The following is a 20,222-nucleotide window of genomic DNA, read 5'->3' as shown; positions in this document are numbered from 1 at the left end:
AATTGCTCAAATTCAGGAACTCACTCCTAGGAAAACCCACTACAGGTGGAAATGATCAAGCTGTGGCTGAGGAGGGCAGTTAAAGCAATCGTGACATGCAGACAGATGGCCTAGAGTAAATAATTTGGAAGTTATTAGCTGCCCAGGTGTCCCCCAGTGGACATACTGTCCTGCAGAACATGCCTTACAAGGCATGAGAGACCACCACAGCTTTGGCTGTCTGTTCTTAGGCTTAATAGAGGATTGATAGTTTAAATACAATGCTCACAGCAATTTGTTATTAATAAGATAGGTGTGGAAGAATAATAAGCACACACAGCTATCTCATCCAATTGCAGTCCTCTTTCCATGTTAGTTATGATTATTTCCATCTTACTGCATTTTATAAGCAAATGGCACTCTCATTCCAGCTGTCCCCTGAATTACTATTACTTTCATCATTGCTGGGACAATGATGCTGGTTTCCAAAGCAGCTCCTGACTTAGACTGCCTCCTGTTCAGAGGCAGGCATTTCCCACACCTGTTGCAAACTAAAATGTGACTTCCAGGTACTCAGTCCACCCAAAAGTCACATCCCAGGCATCTCCAGCTAGAACTTACTTCAATTTATGTGAATTATCAGTAAGCCCTGTAGCAAAGCCACAGGCCTAAACCTTTTCTTTCAGAGGGTAAAAGGAGAAACGGGAGATAATTTTTCATTTTGATTACACTTTACTATTGTGGCTGCAGGCAACAGCAGACATTACAGTTGTCCTAACCAAGTTATTCTTCCCTTTTTGTTGTGAGGTGGTGAGGTTTTTTGGACAAAGTTTCATCATGTTTCTCATTTCTGTGAGCTTTACGCTAATGGCTGTTCCTCAGCAAAGAACCTCAGTGAATTCATTCCGTAGATCCCCTAATACTAATGTTTAACTGATGCAAGCATTTGGGATTTACAGTTGCAGAGCATGGGCAGAAAGCGGGTAGGTGAGAGATACCAAGATGTCCAAGAAGTACAACACAAATTCTCAGATATTGTGAATTCTACATAGACAACTTGCAGGCTCATTGAGAAGCAGAAGAAAAAGAGTGCTACTGAGATAGGAGTGACAAGGGAGAGATCACCATCTCAGTCCTTTATGAAGACAACAGGTTTGCCCTGATGGGAATTTTCTTTTTTAGTGGCTGTCAAAAAGCTACAATTAGCACGGAGTGAATATGATACAAAAAAACCCTTATGCTACTACTTTGGAAAAACTCCAACAACTCCACAGTAAATAAAAACAAAAGTTTATGCCAGTCTTCATTTGTAGTTTTGTGAGTTTACATATTTTTCCTAGAATACTTGTCTATTTTCTTTATTTGCATTAAAGAAATTTCAAAAATTCCTCCTCAGCCATGTCTCATCATGTCATAATTATTCATCTTCATGAAGGCTTCTAACAGCCTCTGGTTACAAAACCATGATGGTTTCTAATAAATTATAAAGTGAAAGGATAATTTAGTCTCCATAACCAATTAATCTTTGGCTTCTTAGCAAAACTTAGTTCCAAAAAATAATGTGTCCACTAGTCTAGCGGGAGCTGGACTCCAATAATCACTTCACCTCACACTTTCCCTGGAAATAATCAACATATCTGAACACTTTCCAATTCCAACCAAACACACCAGCCTTGAAGAGTATTTGAAAAGGGAGTCTGAAGTAGCTTCTTTGAACTCTCTGGTCTTCTTCAATGGGAAAGCAGACCAGGGAATGAGTTAACATCTTGAAATGGAGACAAAGGAAGGGTTGTAATGAACATGCCTCAGACTTGCTTTGGAGCAGAAAGTCATGCTTTTTCTATAGACCTTTGGTTAACATCTCCAGAGATCAATGGAAATAGCCTATTGACTTCATGGCTACTAGTGTGCATATTAAGGACAGGAGGGACTATGTTATTGTATAAACAGCAGAGGCAACCAACATAATTTTTTGGACTTGTTACAGTGCAGGAATCAGTTGACAGCTTTTGAATTGTGGGTATACGAGCACCGGGAGTAAGCATTCTTACGAAAAACCCAGTTTTGTGGAGCCTAGTCTAATCTGAATCAAACTTTTAGAAGAATAAATGTTGGGGGTTTGTTCATTTAAACTCGGGTGTCTGCAGTATCTACAAACATGTTCTGCCTCATGCAGACAAGGTCAGTGAGATGTTTTAGGTGTCAAGGGGGGAAGTTCTCACATTTCTGGAATGGTAGAGAGATTTATAAAGTTTTTACTGGCCTGAAGGAAAGAAAGAAAGCAAAAACATCTGCCAGAGTCATGAGTAGATTGTTGGCTAAATTCATTCAGCGGAGGAGTCTGAAATAGATCATCTCTGCCTTCAGCAGTAGGCGTTAGTGGAGTCATCAAAAAGAATTACTACAGAGGAGTCCAGGACATACCTACAGGGAATAGAACTAATCTGAAAATGTAAATTAATTCCACAAAGTATGGCTAGAGAAGCCAGCAGTTCTTACACTCCTGGGCTCACACAATGTGCTAAGCTCTTAGGAAACAAGAACAGAAATACTTTTTATTTGAGTCTGGAATAGTACTTATGAACACACTGTTAAAAGAGGGAAAATCAGACAACAGAGGTTGCCACAAATACATCCATGATCACACTACCCAGAGCTTCCGTGGTAAAACATCCATGCAAAGATACAAGCACAGATTGCAAACACTGATATTGCCTGTGATGTTTCTAATGTGCTCCAGAAACTCACCGGTGCCAAGAGATGTAAACATAAGGGGGGTGTGGGGGGCAAGGTTCAAACAGTTGAACAGCAGAGTGGCCATAATACAAATTTAAACAACTCTCTCCCTTTTAGGTTTTGACCGAGATCAAAAGGAGGCTCTGCGGTTCCCAAGATGCGCCATTGCAAGTGTGTTTGTGCTCGCCACTTGGCACGATCTTATAAACAAGGCGCAGAACACCATCAGGAGGGTGACACGGCCACTTCCCACAGCAGCCCTCTCTCTCTCCTTGTAAACAAACCCGAGGCCGCACGTATTCTTTGCAGCCGCTGCGGCATCTCCTCAGGAGCTCACATGAAAGTGCTTTGACTGTGTTTTGCATTAGCCTGCTTCCAATGCCAAACAGCCTCCGGAGTCCCAGAGCACATGCCGCCGGCCCCTGCTGCTCTGTGAGGGGGGCCAGCGGGGTCACACAAAGCCCACGGCCCACGGCTCACCCACAACCCAACCCTCGGGAAGACCCCACTGACTGTAAAATCCATGGGGAGCCCTCCTAAGGGTGGGTGATGGGTGGATCCAGCAGTGTCTGGCGTTACCACACACCTGCCATGGACCACCTGAGCACCGGGGAATGACGGTGCCCGCAGCCACAGCTGCTGGCCCGGCTTGGGATGTTCGCGCTCCAACCTTCCCTCCACACTGACAGGTTCCTGTGGTTAGACCAGTCAGACCCCAGGCACGTGTAATTCTTCAGGGCTGTTGAAAGTTTATTAATTCCATTTTGGCAATGGTCAAAGTCTCAAATGAAATGTTAAACAGAAATTATTTTAATTCCTTCCTTTCTGAGGGGCTGACCCCAAAACGGACAGGCAGAGCTGATGAGGCTTGTGTAAAGGGAGTGTGCAAGATACTCAAAACTATGTTTCTCATAGTCTGTGCCTCCTTTCTCCCCATAAGAGGCCAAATATAAATATATACAAAAGCAAGCATAATCGGCATGTGAAATAATTAATTTAAAAGACATGTCACAAGCTCACTGTAGCAATTTTTGCAAAATGAAAATTCTGTGGCAATCCTACCAACATATGTTCTGGTTTTCCTCAACCGATTTCAGCAAAATGTCCCACTTTGTCTTTCTTCTTTGAACAGAAGTACCTCTCCCTGGGCTCCCAACACCATGTTGTATAAATTATATGTATTCCAGCCTGTAAATACTTCCATAGATTAAGCAAAAAGATGACCACATAAGAGCTGAATAATTCTAACAAGCCTGTGACTGCTCCAGCAATTCGTAATTTAGCTTTTTAGAGAAAATTGGGTATGTTTCTAAGTCAAATCTTTCTAATCTCATGGTCCCCAGTCTTCCATTTGAGCCTTCCAGCATGGGGACTGCTTTGGGCCTCTGGACCTGCCACTGTGAAGATATGCCTTGTGCCCAGGTGGTTTGGCAGGAAACAAGAGTCATAAGAGCACACTTTCTTTACCTTATTCACAGGTAATGATTTGATAAAACATGAATTTAAAGGGAAGACAAAGTGCTAAGCTACTGTTCATCCTGAATTTCTCCAGGACAACAGCTGTACAAGAAGTTTCACATGTGGGACAACAGAACTCAGTGTCTGAGAGGAAACTGGGAAGAAAACAGTTAAGACGATGTCTGTTTCTAGCTCATAACACATTTTGGTTCTGTCTCTAACAGACACTCATCTCAGACCTGCATCCACAGGAAAACTGCCATGCATTTGATAAAAACAGGATTTTAAACTCTCTTGTGGTGAGAATACGATAAAAAAAAATTGTTCTAAGAGCCATCAGATTCACTTCCCTTCTGGCTTGAGCTAAAGCTGGGGTTTAGAAGAGAGAAAAAAATAGCTCCTGTAATTGACCTTCTCAGAGTAGGACTTGAAACTATGTTCTGTGGCCAGGTAGGACAAGCTTTCATTGCCCCACAGGGAAAGGAATAGGCATGCTCAGGAAGCCAGAAAGCCTCCTGAATTATCAAGAGAAGTTGTTTTGGGGTGTGGCAGGGAGGACAGGGGAAGAAACAAACTGGTTGGTCAACTCAAAAAATGTCCAGCATCTGAAGGATGGAGAACCACTGCCATCTGCCAGCACAATTTTTTTTATTTTTCTTTAAATATCAAAAATCAAGGATTTGAGAAAGGGAAAGGGTTAAATCACAAAGCGTAAACAGCTCTAGCAAAGAGGAGACCTCAAGGACAAGTCTTTCCATCAGAGTGCTAACAGATATGAACCATGCAGAGAATCAGGTGCAGGTAGATAGGTGTCGAAAGCAGACGAGATTATGTAGTGTGTTTCAGACACAGAGACATTGTCTGCAGGGTGGTGCTGGAAAAAAAAAAGTAAAAATTTAAAGAATGGAGAGTAGCCTATGGATATCATGGAGGAAAAGGTCAGTTCATTTGGCTTGTCTTAGTATTTGACAGTCACAGCTATGAAGGGAGAGACCCTCTTCACATTGATGTCACCTTCTGGGTCTCAGCCTTCTATTCCTCCTTCCTGGAGATTAGCTTCAAACAGAAAACCATTATAAAATAATCTACGTCTGATCAGAGCTTCCAATGTAAATGCACAAATCTTCTGTGTTAATAACCAACAAGGTAGCATGAGAAGCTATTCTAATTGTGTGTCTAATATGTGGAAAAACCACAGCTGCTGTTGACTCTTTGCATAAATCAAATGCCATGTGCCTGACCTCGGCTTCCTCTTATAAGGGGTAGCTGAAAGCTTGCTCTGCCGGCTAAAACTGAAACCCTATGGCATGGTTCAACTGGAGATCTGAATCTCTTTGGAGAGACACAATTCCAGGGGGGGCTTCCCTCACTAAATAGGGAGAGCAAAGGATGCTCTGAGCTCTTCCCCCTGACAAACCAGCAGAAAAGGTATATTAAATGAATGCAAGGCACAGAGGGACTTTTCTGCATTACACAAGGTAACTTCAGAAGGTTGGGTCAATAAACCTGAAGTACATCAATAAGCCACTTTACATTTTAACAGCCCTTACCCAAACAAGACCATTTCATTTGGATAGTTTTCTATCAGAAGGCCAATAGTGTAATTGCATCACATAAACAGCAACCCAATTAAAGTTACCTCAGCAATGCATAGCTACTGTTCAAATAACTCTCCTAAGCAACATAAATGGTCTTAAAATGGCATCCTTTATAATTGCAAAGGAGATCCCTGGGTGACGACCAGGGAGATGAAAGGTGAAAGCCACAGCCCTTTACCCACAAAGTCTACTTCCTTGCCCTTCAAAATGAAATTGTATTGCTTTTAATGCTTTGGCATATTCTCAGGGCTTTTTCTCCTGGCTCTGCAGTGAGATCAGGCTACAGTAAGAACAGCACTGTGTTAACACTGCAGTGTCTTAAGGACTATTTTTATTGCTCCTGATATATTTCTGACCTCTTGATTTTTTTTCTGCTTGACCTTTTACATGAAGACAAGCAAAACAGTACATTTCATCTGCCAGTTCAGTGCATTTTCTTTTCTTCACTAGCAGAATTACAGGGTTTTAAGAGAATGACAGCTATTCTGCCCGCAGGCTTTCACTTCACAGCAAGAGTAAACCTGGCCTTTTATTTCCTCAGTGGTAATAGCTTTTGTTAAGTAAGAGGATGTTTTACCAAGCAAAACCACCACACCCTCTCAGGCTTGTGCTGAATGGCAATGTTTTGGAAGTCATTTTCCCCTGGGAGTCAAAATTGGTGACATGGAGTCAGGTATTTTCTTAGTGCAATTGGCTTGTTTTACCAAACCTGCATGTTTCCCATCACCGCTCCCTTGAACCATGATAATGAACAGCATACAAGCACCTTCCTAATTGTGGGTTGCCTCCTGCCCAAAACCTGCTGTTTTCTTTCACCTTCATCACCAACTCATTCTATGGCTCTAAGTGTATGGTCCCAAGGTTAAGGCAGATACTTGTGTGTTAAATCTACCCATGTACTGAACCAGAAAGACACACAAAAAAATTAAGGTTTGAGAAACTCATCATTGTATTAGCACCTGGGCTACGTTGGCAACCTTGCATTTAGGGAAGCTGAGAACACGTCACCCTCCCCTCTCCTCCTTCCCCTTGCTCTCACAGTTCCCTAAACTGTCAGCCCTCAGCCCTGTCCCACTCCCAGTTCTCCTGCTTCATATACTTGCATCCAGAGCTTTTGGAACAACAGGAGCACCAGGAGAGTCATAGGCAGGACACTAAGCTGAGATGGGTGTTGCACGGGAGCAAATAGGTTCAAGTCTCATCAGCTTCAAACAAGGGTGCTGCCCCTGACAAGACTGAAAGTTGAACAGGCCATGATGCAGCCTTCCTGTTCTAACAAGACACTTGAGCTCCCTGTCTCAGCTATCACTGCTGCATTCATGGTCTCCTTTCTGGAAGCTCTGTCTCTACAGTCTATGCAGGTAAAAGACATGGAACCTTATTCCCACCACCCTGCTACAAAGATGGAACAGCAACAGCATTGGTCTGAGACAGGGAAGCCTTTTCTTGTGGTTAGAAGTTGTTCCTGGGACACCCCATCCCAGCATCTAGGTACTCAGGGGCCTTAAGCCATTTAAAGAAGCTGTTTAGCGAAGAGAGATGGAGGCACCAGGGAAGGTGCTGGGTGTAGGTTTGCCAATAGTGCCAAAGTTTCTTCCTAGGACTCCATGGGCTCGTCATTAGAACACAGGACACCTGCAGCACCAGGCAGCAGGACAGCAAGGTGATTGCACCAGCCTTGGGTGAGAGGCACAAAGGGCTCTAGAGCCCCAGGAAAACCTCCCTGGCTTCTTTCTCCCTAGCTGATTTATAGCATGGACAGATATAGCAATAACCTATCTTAGAAACTTGGTGTCTGCAGTTTGCACTTGTCCTGCTGACCATCCTGAAGGCAGATGTAGCAGTCAACTGACTCCACCTGACAACAACCAGATGGCTAAGGCCTTACCTGCCGCTTTTCTTGCTTGCATTGCAACAGAGGATCCAAGAAGGTTAGTCTAAGCCACTATCCTCTTCCCCCTCTCCTTGTGCGCGACAAGCGATCTGTAGCCCATTAACTATCAGAGAAAGGGTAATGCCTTGCTTCATCCTAGTTACTCTGTGATTAAGAGGACTGGAAGGCCTCCTCTTCTCTGTCTGCAAGCAGCTTCATCCAAGTTCTTTCCAGCCTGATGCCTGCAGTTTGCAAACCATTAGGACCTGCCAAAATGATAACATTTCCAGTCAGTCTTTAGAAACATCAGCATAATTTTCCTGTTTGCACAACTATGACAACAGGAAATCAAGTCCAAGTTAAATTAACACAGCTGGCACCTACAGACTGATAAAAATTTCCTTATTAAAAATTTGAATATTTCTGGGTTTCCCCATGTATTCAAAATCCAAACAATGTTTTTCTTGACTCAAAACAAGTCATTGAACTCTAAAAATAGTGATTCTGCCTATGAGGTATTCATATGGAATTTAAACATAAGACTTTTATTTTGTTATTAATGATTGTACTTAAAAATATTACCCAGTATATTTCTGTTTTCAGAGCGTAGGAGGGACTGCTGATTCAGTCTGCTGCTCTGTTCCCACCCCATGTGCTTGTACTAAAATGCCTCTTGCAGCCTCAAACACACAGAAAAACTAAATCCCTTTACCAACAGTTAAAACAGTACAAGATATTCTCATCTTCTACAAGTATAGATCAGTAACACTGGTACAAATGTGCCATATAACAGCATGACTAAGAACATGAAAAAAGCCACGGGGGATCAAAAATAGCATTTAGCACAATGTCCTGTGCCCAACAGTGGACAGCAATAGATACTTGGGAGGAGTAAAAGAACATGGAAAGCTCAGGCTGGCATTCTGCAAAAGTTCATACCCAGTTTCCAGGGATCCATGTATGACAGACACCTTGAGCTGCGGCAGGCATCTTTGTGCGTATTAACTCTCAAGGCATTTTTCATTCATGAACCTTCACAGCCCTTTTTTGAAGCTCTGAGAACTTCTGGACCTCGCAACATGCTGCAGGCAAGGATTGCATAGTTTAAACATACAGCAGCCTGTGAAGATGTTACCTTCTGTTTGTTTTGAACCTGCCACCTCATGGCTCCATGGCACACTCGCCTGCTTTGGTAGTGGAAGCAACAGAGAAAACTCTTTCATGTTGACTTTTTCCTTCCTACCCTGAATTTTATTGACATCTATTATAATCCTCCTCATCGACCTTCTTCCACATGGCAAAACCATACCCTACTGCTTCTGGTAAAGAAGTTTCATAAGGAAGGGAAAAGGCACCTTTCTACCAATGTAGCGCTAAAACTATGTTAATTCTTCAGAAAAGTCACATTTCTCAGGTTGTAAGTAGTAGTGCATTAGTGCCAGCGACTTTGCATTAACTGCTTATTTACATGCCGCTTCTCTGTGGTGAACAGAAGGTACATTATCCTTCAGGGGGAGTGAATCATCACCGAAACAGAGATAAAATTTATCATATAGTAAGAAGATGTACCCAGGTAGGTACTAAGGAGCAGCTGACACCCACGTGGTAAATTCATGTCTTACTTTACCCGTCAATACATGGACCTAGTCCAGCTGAAGGGACCTCACGTGAAGATACTGCAGTATTGTCTGGTGAAACAGCCCACTGATGTCCCAACCACCCAAACCACTTGAGCCTCTGCTACCTCTTCTCCCCTGAGCTGTAGCACCAACATGCAGACTGGCAGGCAGCCCTCTCTTGCCCACTATTCACACTCACACCCCCAAATCCCTGCCCTCCTCTGCCAGAGCCTGGTGTCCACCCTCCTCCCAAAGCAGACCCTACTGAAAGAGCAGAACCCCCTGCCAGTTGCTATAAACTCTACAGGAATGCCAGAGCCTAAGAAAAGATCTTAACATGTATGGTTGGTTTGCTACCACATCAGGCTGGCCCTAGTAAAATGGAAGTGTCACACTGTGTTGACACAGAGACCGTAACGGGGGGTATCACTCATACCACTGCGGTGGATTCCTGTTATGAAGAGACAGGAATGTTGGTGAAACTCATTACACTCGTAACTTTGTGTAGTCTTGTAAATTCTATGAGCTTAACTCACTGGTATGTCAGTCCCTTAACCAGGATGGAAAATCCAGTGCGTGGCGACAGACACAAAGAAAAGCTCCTTTCGCAGTCAGGACGGCACGCTAACACTCTGACAACACTGGTCAGAAGGAGAAAGAGAATATGGCACAGCCTGCTTGAGGAAAGGAAAAGCCAGGTTTCCTAGAATAAACAAAAATTTCTCAGGTATCACACAGGTTGGTTTGCTGACAACCCAAGCTATGCATATAAGGACAGTTTGTAGCTGTATACTGAAACGTTGGCTGAGGCCAGGTAAAACCTTTCTTCCTAACCACAGTCTTCGTGCAATAGTGAACAGTTGCAAGATAACAGCATGACAACAAAATCCATTATTTTGAAGACTGCATTTCTTTCTATAGAAATGAAGATCTTTGTACAAAGAAATTAATTGCCCACAGGGGTTAATTCATGTATAACAAATCACTGGATCGCTAGCCCTCCTATTATATGCCTTTCGATTGATGATGGGTACATTATCTGATACCTGTCCTGCCTATTTTCTCTTTGGTACACTGACCTCACCATTACCATTCCCTTTCTGCCACTACCTTCTCTCCCTCACAGAATGCCGAAGCAAACCAATTTTTAGTCATCTACAACATTACAGAAGAAAGAACATTACTGGATGAAGGCCAAGGTCAACTAATGCTGCAAGATTACTGGTAGGAGATAAACCCATATGATCTTTATGTATGATTCCTGCCTGTTTCTTCATAGTAAGACAGCTCCTTTTTCTGTCCTGATGAACAGAAAATTCAGTGTTTTCATCAGTAACAGCCCTCATAAAACACTTCCCTAGTTAATTCCAAATAAAGTGGACTTTACTACTCAGCCCAAGAGACAGAATTCCTCATATCAGACTTCTATGTTTTCTGAGGTTGTAATACCCTCAACCAAGCAGCTTTTTCTTTGAACCTGTCTTTCTGAAGGTTTACTCAAATGATTTACTGCAACTCTTCAAAAGTTAAGCTAGATTATCCAGCAGCGTTTAACCATGTGGTCACGAGCCATTGGGTCGTGGTAAATCTGGCCAAGGACTTCTTGCAGGAATACACTTATGTGCTAATTTTAAAATGAGGTATCTGCAGTTCCCAGCTGATGAACCTATGGGACATTTTCCATTAATCCTTTGATAGCACAGCTTACACTGGATTGCTCAGTATGGATCAGTGCCTTGTAGTCATAAAGAAATGATGTGCTGAAGGCAGCTTAGAATCTTAAATATGGTTATCAGTGCACACCAGCAGATAACTGAAGTTCTCTCATCTTTCCCCTTCTTAGTGTTGATACAGGGCATCACCCACTAAACCACTAGAGTGTCATACAACTTAGTGTCACAGAAACACAGCAAGGAAGGGACTTTGAGATATCATATAGATGAGGCTGCTGGATAGAGAGATCATTTTATTTAGACAGTCCCAGTTGATAAAAACCCTTCTGAGGGTTCTGCCAAGCTAGTTCTTGACCCCAAGGGGTCTAGATGAGTTAAGTCAATCTGATATTCACCCTCATCTCATTTTACTATCTTCTGAATAATACTTAGATTACATTACAGTACTTGCAATACTTTACTTACATAGTTGTCCAAATCCTCTGTAATCTAGAAAAACTTGAATAATGTTTCAGCCCTTTCTAGGAAATTCAGGGCCAGTCTATTCCACACTTCTTTCACATAATTACATCAGTTTTTTGGGAACACTGACGTCACTGCAGATTGATTGTTCAGAGATACTGGAATAAGGAGAGGCATTAAAGAAACTGGAAGAGGAATATCCTGCATTTGCCTTTGAGGCCACAAAAACAGCAGAGGGAAGGAAGAGTGTCACATGAAAGCACGTCTCCTCCAGAGAGCATCTACCCAGATGACAAAAGAAATTTAAAATAAATGTTTATGCCACAGGAAACAACAGGAAAACAGGAACACTCCTGCATAGCGTCAGGGAAGCAAATGCATGTTTCAGAAGGAGGCTCTAATTACAGGTTTTTAGCTATGCGAAGTCTCCTAAGCTTATGCAATGTTTCAGAAGCAGAAGAGCACAGAATTGTCAGTCCAAAAGATACATTGCATCTAGGCTTTTTTTTTTTTTTTTTTTTTTCCTTCTCTACTTCTTCTTTACAGTCTGCCAACTGCTGCCCAGGACGTCTACAAATAAAGAAGTGTTTCCTGGCACCCTTATCCAAGTTAGGTATTTTGAATGGCTTTCAAATGCATAGCTTAAATGTGCTTTAAGTGCCAACCGCCATAGCCATCCCCCAAACTTTTGCTGCTTCTTTAATGTTATTTTCTCACAGAAGTTTCCACTCCTACCAGGCTTATGACCAGAACCATACTCTAGCATTAAATCCCTGATGTATGCAACTACATTTACTGTATATTACTTTAACAAAGTCTGTCTAGTTTGGTTTAATACTGTCTTTGTCAGCACAATATCTGAACAGGCTATTTATTTTAACGGCCCCCAAAAGATAATCATAGCTTTTTTTTAATGGTATTTGGGCACTTGGAAAGCACCCTAGGGTCTAACTCACAACAAAATTAACTCAAAGTAGGCATCCATGTCTAGACAGCTTAAATGCCAATGTATTGTTTCCTATAAATTAAGTTTTTCTAAAGGCCTACAGACAAAAAATATTCCTGAGGGATCCCCCTTCTTGCCTGTTCAGCTCTAACCATTGGTTTCCACCAACAAGTCCATCATTCCAGTGTGCAGTAGCTACTGGGAGTTGTGACAACCTGGGGTGAGACAGTCTGGTAAGTGTGACCGACACTACTGGTGCCAAATCTATGAAAGAACCAAATCTTTTGGTACTAAAAAGTTTACTGATATTTTTAGAACTAGTTGAAACTGTTTGTATTACCAAAAAAAAAATAATAAAAAAATGAAAGAGTAAGTTTTTAGGTATATTCTGCTGGCATAGTCAAGCCAGGTTTAGACTTTTTTAAAAAAAGGCTTTTAATGTGGTCATAACTAGTCCTCAAGGAAGAATACCGAGAGGGTGCAGACAGCTGGCAATAAACCGCCAGAAATGTAAAGTGCCAGAAAACACTTTGCACACCACTTTTAGAATTTAGCTACCGACCCAGCTTCTCTTCATCCAGACAGAAATGGTCTGAAAGCCGGCAATGCACCTCTTGCAAGCACACAAAGCTGGGTGTCACCTTCATACCCTATCATGCCATCTTGAGTCCATGACAGCTTATGATTTCCTCTTCTAAGTCTCCAGGGATGTCAAACAGGATGCAAGATTCTTGCTCTGTATAGTCAGGGACATCCCGAGTGTGTACACCTGGAGTGTATACTGCTCTGAAAGTCAGGCTGCTTCTGTCAGCACATATTCAAAGTGAACAGATGAATCTGTGTGTGTCAGTATTTTATCCATCAAGGCAGGAAGCAGGAAATTCTGCCTCAGAAGTAGATCTGTCAATATTTCCTGAAATCTTTGGCTATAATGAAGTCTTGTACATGTTCTGGTTTTTCAGAGGCTGCTGGTAATTTGTCCCTTTGAACTAAAAAGAAGGCAAGAATTACATTGTAGACTTTAAATAGATATTTTTTTTCTGTTTGTTCTTTGAAAGTTTTATTACAGAACCTCTCTCTTTTTTTCACCATCTGACTGATAGGAAATCAAAGGATTCTAAAATGGAAAACATCTGATTGTAGGAATGAAGCAATTAGTTGGCATCAATATCAACAGCATATTATTACTGACAAAAGCATGTCTGCAACTTAGGATCCTTAAATACAACATTGCAAAAAAAAAATGCACACCAACCAGGGCTAAGATCCATGCCAACCTAATGGGAGAAAGCAGTGGCAAACAAACTGATACTAGCTGTGCTTATTATACCAATTTAACATATTTACTCATTGCCCTTGGAGCATTTTATTGCATATGATAATTACGTAACAAGTAATCAGTTCAAAAGCATTTAAAAAAAATGGAAATAAGCAGGTAAAGTAACTGCCATGTCTATTAAACTTAATGTTCCTGTATTCATTTAATGGTACTGCATAACCAAGAGGCCACCTTGTCTTACACATAAAATACATTAAAACAGCAATTTTATTGCTGGGCCATAGAACATACTAAATATCTGTCAACAGGTAAAGGGTTAGAAGCCATTAAAATGGATTTTGAGAAACATTGTTAGTGATGAAGCAGTTTGAAACTATATCGGGGAGGTCATCAGAATTCAGGCTGTTTTAAAGACTCCTGGGGCAGGAGCCAGTGGGGTGGCTCTGGGTCTCATCTCTGCTCTCTGTACAAGGCTGCTGAGCTCCTGTTTCAGAGTCAATGCTGCAAAAAAAGTTAAAGTCTTGCCATACTGACTCTCATAAGTCTCTGAATAAGTCTTACGTGATCTTTGACATAGGAATTAAGCTACAAAACTCTTACACAGAAGCCAAGAATCAAAACTGTGTTTTGCTTGGAAGTGTTTTTCAGCTCCCAGGAATTTATAAGGGTTTGTACACAACAGTAATAAAACAGCAATAAGAGTTCTGCAGCTAAGTCACTTTCCTTAGTAAACCAGGAAGAAATAACAGAGCACTTTTGGTCTTTGATGTTTGTATAAAACCACCAAGAGCGATCCCTCTAGCCATATTAAGTGGCCTTGGTATAATCAAGGCCCCAAGAATACCTGTTTGCTTAACCTACATTACGTGAGATCTCCATGTGACAAGCAAAAATGCGCCAGTCTGCTTGGCTGAATTCATTACTGGAAATAAGTGGCAATAGAGTTGAAGGTGATGTTTAAAATGTGCAGGGCAAGTATAGGAAAAAGGAGAACATTTTGTTCTTTGCCTTGATACAGCATCACTTTCTACATTAGTTTTTTCTCATCTAATGAATTTTCCTAATGGAATAACTCAGGTCTCCCTTCTGCCACAAGATAGGTGATTATGAGTTTCTGCTCTATATCTATCACTCTAGAATACATAATAATGTAATATATAAATGTAATTGTAGTTAATGATATAGAGTTGAATATACATACACATAAAATTGACGTTTTCGGTCCTGTCTCATTATGACTTCATGCAAATTACTTGAGTGAGACCATTTTCCTGGGCACCATAACCATCCCATCTTCTCCCCCGCCTAATAATTTCCTCTGAGCTCACGCTTGGTTTTTCTCTTCAGATGTGCCAGAGGTTAGCTGGCTCCTTTCCTTCAGGCCAGCGTTCACCCTAGGCTCTCTCACCCTCTGAAAGAGGAAGAGCTGGGAAGGCAGCAGACAAAGCTGGGCCAGACCTCTCCCATCGCCCCTGGTATCTGTAGGGGTGTGCACCAACACAGGCAACAGCTGTAGGAAAGGAAAAGGAAAAGAAAGGTGCTGAGGAAAGGGAGAGATAAGGATAAGCTGTTGTGCAATGGCTTAGAGGGCGTAAACATGCAGGTGTGCGAACTGCTAAGACAAAATGCTCCAAGGCGAGAGAACTAATAGGAGGCATCGGGATAAAACTGGGGCAAGTAAAGTGTCATCTCTATACACAAAGAGACCTAACTGAACAGCTCTGTATAAAAATAACAACCTGCCTTGCCAGCCACATTCTCCCTTTGGCCCCCAGCTGTTTCCACTTCCTTAACATGTGTTGAACCAAATAAAGTGTTTACTAATTTCCCATCCAGCTTTTTCAAAAAAAAAAACAAAAAAAAAAACACAAACCCACAAGAGCACGCACAGCCAAGGCCGGAAGAAGGTGAAACAGAGCAGGCAAGAAGAATAGTAGACGATAACGAAAGCTTTTTATCAGTGCCTTTCTCTTGGGTTTTCTGCAGGTCTCACTTAACTGCTTCATTACCAGAGCTGGCATCAAGGTGAGCCTCCACAGTTACCAGTTTTGTGGAAGCCAAGTGGATGTCCAAGGCAAAAGGTAGCAGAGTGAGATCTGTTCCCTCCAAAAGGGAACCAGAAATACCTTTTGAGTGGCTAGCAATGACTGTGACAAAAAATAGTAACTACAACACAACTGTTGTTCACTGTCTAGAGGAGGTGCTCTGAACTGCAGCCCCATGCACAGTCAAGTCAGACAGGAAAAGCAGTTTTTTCCAGTTTTGCTCCTTTTAGTGAAACTATTAATAATAAAACTATAGTCAAAAGCTGATGGTGTATTTGCTCTTCATCAGCAGAGCTCAAGGGTAACTAGTGCACAATTCCCTGGCACTAGTCATTTTGCTTATTCATGAACCCAAGTTAATAATCCAAACCCGTAATCCGAAACTGCTAATTCTCACTCAGTTGTATCACATACATAGCAACAATGTAGATTTATTCATTCACAAAGGAGCGAGGGAAAGGCCTGAGACCAGAGTGAAAGCCTTGCTCTTGCTGAAATGCTCTGCTGCTGAACAAGGTGCAGCTGTGCACAGCTGGTGTGCCCCTCTGTACACGCTTCACACTGATGCAGCTAGCTGCGAGAACTCACTGTACCTGTAAAAGCACCCCTGTATCTTCATAAGGATGTTCACACCCCAATCTGTTCAGATGTAACTGTTGCAGTCTGGAGTCATGCTTTCACAAGATACTTAAACCAGCGAGAAAGCTCCGGGCAGCAACTGCACCACACCCTGAGACCACAAAAACTCCCTTGGTTCCTTTTCTCATGCTTTTCCCTATGAGCAAGACTTTGCTAGAGCAGCAGGTAGCAGAACAGGTGAGTTAAAAACTGCACTTAAAAAGAAATCCTGGGACTCGCATGTTTAATGAGTCCAAATCCCTCGAGCTTTATTGAAGTGAAAACCTGGAACAGTAGCATATGTTTCCAGTCTATGGAGAGGTTGGGCTGGGTTTGAAGCTTCAGCATTTATTGTAACCGCTTGTTTCCTGCTATTTCCTGCACTTGACTAAGACAATTCAGTTAATGAGGGAGGAGAAAAGAGCCTTATATCGTATCACTTCTTCTCAGCAGGTTCCCAATCAGCATGCAACAACCACAAAGCGGAAGAGGGAATAATTATTTTTCCATTGTAACAGTGAGGGTCTTTTTGCTCCCACATCTGCTGAGCAAGGGAGGTAAAGATAGCTGCATTCAAAAATCTCTGTCAGCCATTCACTCTAAATCTGCAGTATCTGGGTAAGTTACCCCCATCCGCTGGGCTACAAGGGCATACGATCTCATTTCCTTCTGTCAATCAGGGAGGCTGTTGCTTGTGAAGAGTCCTACCTCTCTGCCCTGGCATGCTTCTTAAGGTCAGATTCCCTGGAATCAGAGGAAACCCCAACCAAAAGCAAAGATACTGAACTTTTTCCTTCCTCTCTGCAGCTATTGCTCTTTCAGTTGTCAGTTACTTCAGCATTGCAGACTGTGTAAGCGAGAAGGACGTGGGTAAAGGAAGCTTTCAGCGTCCTTATCTTTCTGTTTCCTGGTATCATTTGGAGTTGACTTGACTTCCAGTGCCACGCGAAGCGGTTTCATGGCTGCTCTGATCTGTTCTCATGCGCTATCAGCCACAACACAACACACCCCTGCCGTGACCCTTCCATCCTCCTCTTGGCACTGTGGCTCTACAGGCACAGCAGTTTCATTAGGCAGGGGATATCCCCTGGGGCCTTCTCCAGTACCCCTTGTTCCTTCTCAAATGTGCCAAAGGAGCCTGGATAATAAGCCCCAAACAACTAATTCACAGTAGCTTGCTACAGAAGGCAGAGTGATTAAAAAGGACTGAAAAGCTTACACAGCAGCTGCCAGCCCAGCGAATAGAAGTGTTCCCCATACTGAAAAATGTGTAATGCAGGTTTTGGAGCTCCTGGACAACACAGCCCTCTATGGAATATAATGAAACAAGGATAACAGAAGTATAAGCTAGTCCACTGCTGTAGTTAAGACACCTCCCACAGCAGAGGCAAAGGTGAAATAAAATAAAAAATTAAAAAAAAAAAAAAAAAAAAAAAGAGTTTATGCTGTAGAAGAGTGAATTACAGATCCGTGGCCACTAGACATCCCCATATCTATTCCCATTTAGCCCAGATAAGTCCAGTCTTCATCTTTCCTCTGATGACCACAGCCTATCATACTGGGCCTTCTTCCATTCTTAACCTGGTCACAAAAATCTCCCCAAGAGAAAGTATAAAGAAATACCATATTCCCTACCTTATTTGACTCTGAATGAGTAAGTCTCTCACCAGTTACACTTCTGATGTGGTTTATTCTTAATTAGTCTGACATCCCTTTGATTTTGCTTCCACACCTGCCTGGTCTTGTGCTAGCTTGTCCTCCTGTGGCATTGGTGTTAAAGCCCCAGCCTTCAATCCCTTTTTAACTTATACGCTGTTAACATGTTCTTAAAACACCTCCAGTCAAGGAAGGGTGATCTCTAAATCACCTAGGCTTACACTCAGGAAGTTTTCTTCAGGTCTGACGTGAATCTCAATGGCTGCAGTTTTGGCCCATTTTTTAAATTATCTTGTTTCTACCAGGGAAGTTGCAGAAGGAAAGCAGAATGTGTTTACGGAGGCAGGGTAACAAGTGCTATTACCTATTTGCTCCAGCTTGGCAATGCTATAACAGAGTTGCATCAAGTTTACTGTGTTACAGGAGCAGCCTAAGGCTGTAAAACAATTTACTTCTGTTTCAGAGCAAATCAGCTGCGTGTCAGCCGAGGAGCACATGCAATGCCAACGGCTGGTGAACTTTGAGCCTTCTCTCTCTGTCAGAGGCTGGCACCATTTCTGCATTCATATGCACCTTCTCCTTTGCATTCCCACCAAGGACAGGTAGACAGTACTGCTGTGGGAGATACACTCCTTCCATTTCTGTACTGTCCTCCCTCATTCATCTCCAACTTCTTTTTCTCAGGCAGCTGTCACTCACCCCTGTTTTTGTTTATACCTTGTATACTTCCTTCTTCTCCTCATCCATCTCTGCCATCATCTTCTTTGTTTGTTCCACCCAGCTGCTGACATGAACTCCATTTTCTCTTAGACACCTCGGTGCACTGTTTCTCAGGAGCTGAACAGATCGTAACAGAACTATACTACTTCCCAAACAGTCATTTACATTTCTACAGTGCCTTCTAGCTGTGCATCGTAAAATGCTCTGAAAAGATGAGCTAAATCAGCAACACTGCATTTCTGAAGACCAGAGTACTAGCCTCTTTCCTAACTAGGTGAAACAGGGCACAGAAAAGACAAACTGAAATCTCTAAGATGGGCCATGCAATTCATGGCCAGGCTTGCTCAGCAACTTACATTTCTTACATTTACCAGCCTTGCTGCAGTTCTGTGCTCTGTTCCGAACTCTCACTTTGATTTCAAATTCCTTTGTGACATCATGTTTTATTTTGTTTTTATAATTTCGTATAATTCCATTTTAGAGCTGACGGTATCTAATTTCTTTGCAATTGTCAGCTTAGAAGTGTTGCAGTGTTTCAGAAACAACATAGGGTTCTATAGAGATATCTGAAAACATGAAGCTTTTGAGAAAACTTCACTAGAAAAAAAACCCTACAGGTAAAAATTAGCAGAACTCTTCAAAAGTATAACCCCCACCCCAATCCTGTAGCCACTGTAGTGACCCCTCCAAAGGGAAGAGATGCACAGAAGTTGTTGAATTACACTGTGTACTCGCTGCTCTTGCTGGGAAGACACCTGACCGAAGTGTTTCATGGCAGCGTGCTAATGCCCCAGGGGAAGGAAGTGAGTCATTCCTCAGCTGACTTATGACTACCTTGGCAGTGATGTAAGTGAGGAAGCTTGTCAAGGAGGGAGAGAAAAGGGGATGGGGTGGCTAAGGGGGGAAATGTGCAAAAAAGTAAATTATATTGCAGATCCAAGCTGCTATCCAGACAGCGCAGCTGGAGAGGAACTGTTTATTCATGAACATGAGCATCCTACCACAAGGCTCTCATGTCCTCCACATAACCTTAGAGCCACTAAAAGACTTTTACCTACCCATCGTATTAACCAAAGCTCCCAATGCACCAGCAGATTGCTCTTACATCTGCAAAATCTCTTCCATAGTAATCACCCTAGTTTCTCAGTATCCCATATTCCCTGCCCTTGCCCTGACTTTTGCAATACTTCCCTTTCCCTGCCGTACACATTAACCTGTTTGGCTGGGCAAGAGGCAGCACAGGTCATGACTGATTTAGAATATCAGTGCTGACAGCAATGCTTGCAGATCGTATGGGTAAGATAAGGACTGAACTCAAACTTTCTCTTTGTCTTTCTCACTATGAATTTTCATGAAATTTTTAGTAACTTATCTTAGCATCTTTGAAACTTCTACTTATGATGAGTTTATTTAGAATTTTTTGGTGAAATTGCAAACATTGATGGGCAATGCATAAGCCTCATATTGACAGGAAATTAGCCATTTCCATACCTCTTTTGGATCTTACCTAGACCCTAGATAAGTGATCCTTTACCTGTTTCTTTCTATAAGGTGAACATG

This window comes from Falco biarmicus, chromosome 6, assembly GCF_023638135.1.
Source record: "Falco biarmicus isolate bFalBia1 chromosome 6, bFalBia1.pri, whole genome shotgun sequence".
Lineage (NCBI taxonomy): Eukaryota > Metazoa > Chordata > Aves > Falconiformes > Falconidae > Falco > Falco biarmicus.
The sequence above is the reverse complement of the archived record's forward strand: the minus strand, read 5'-3'. Positions refer to the sequence as shown.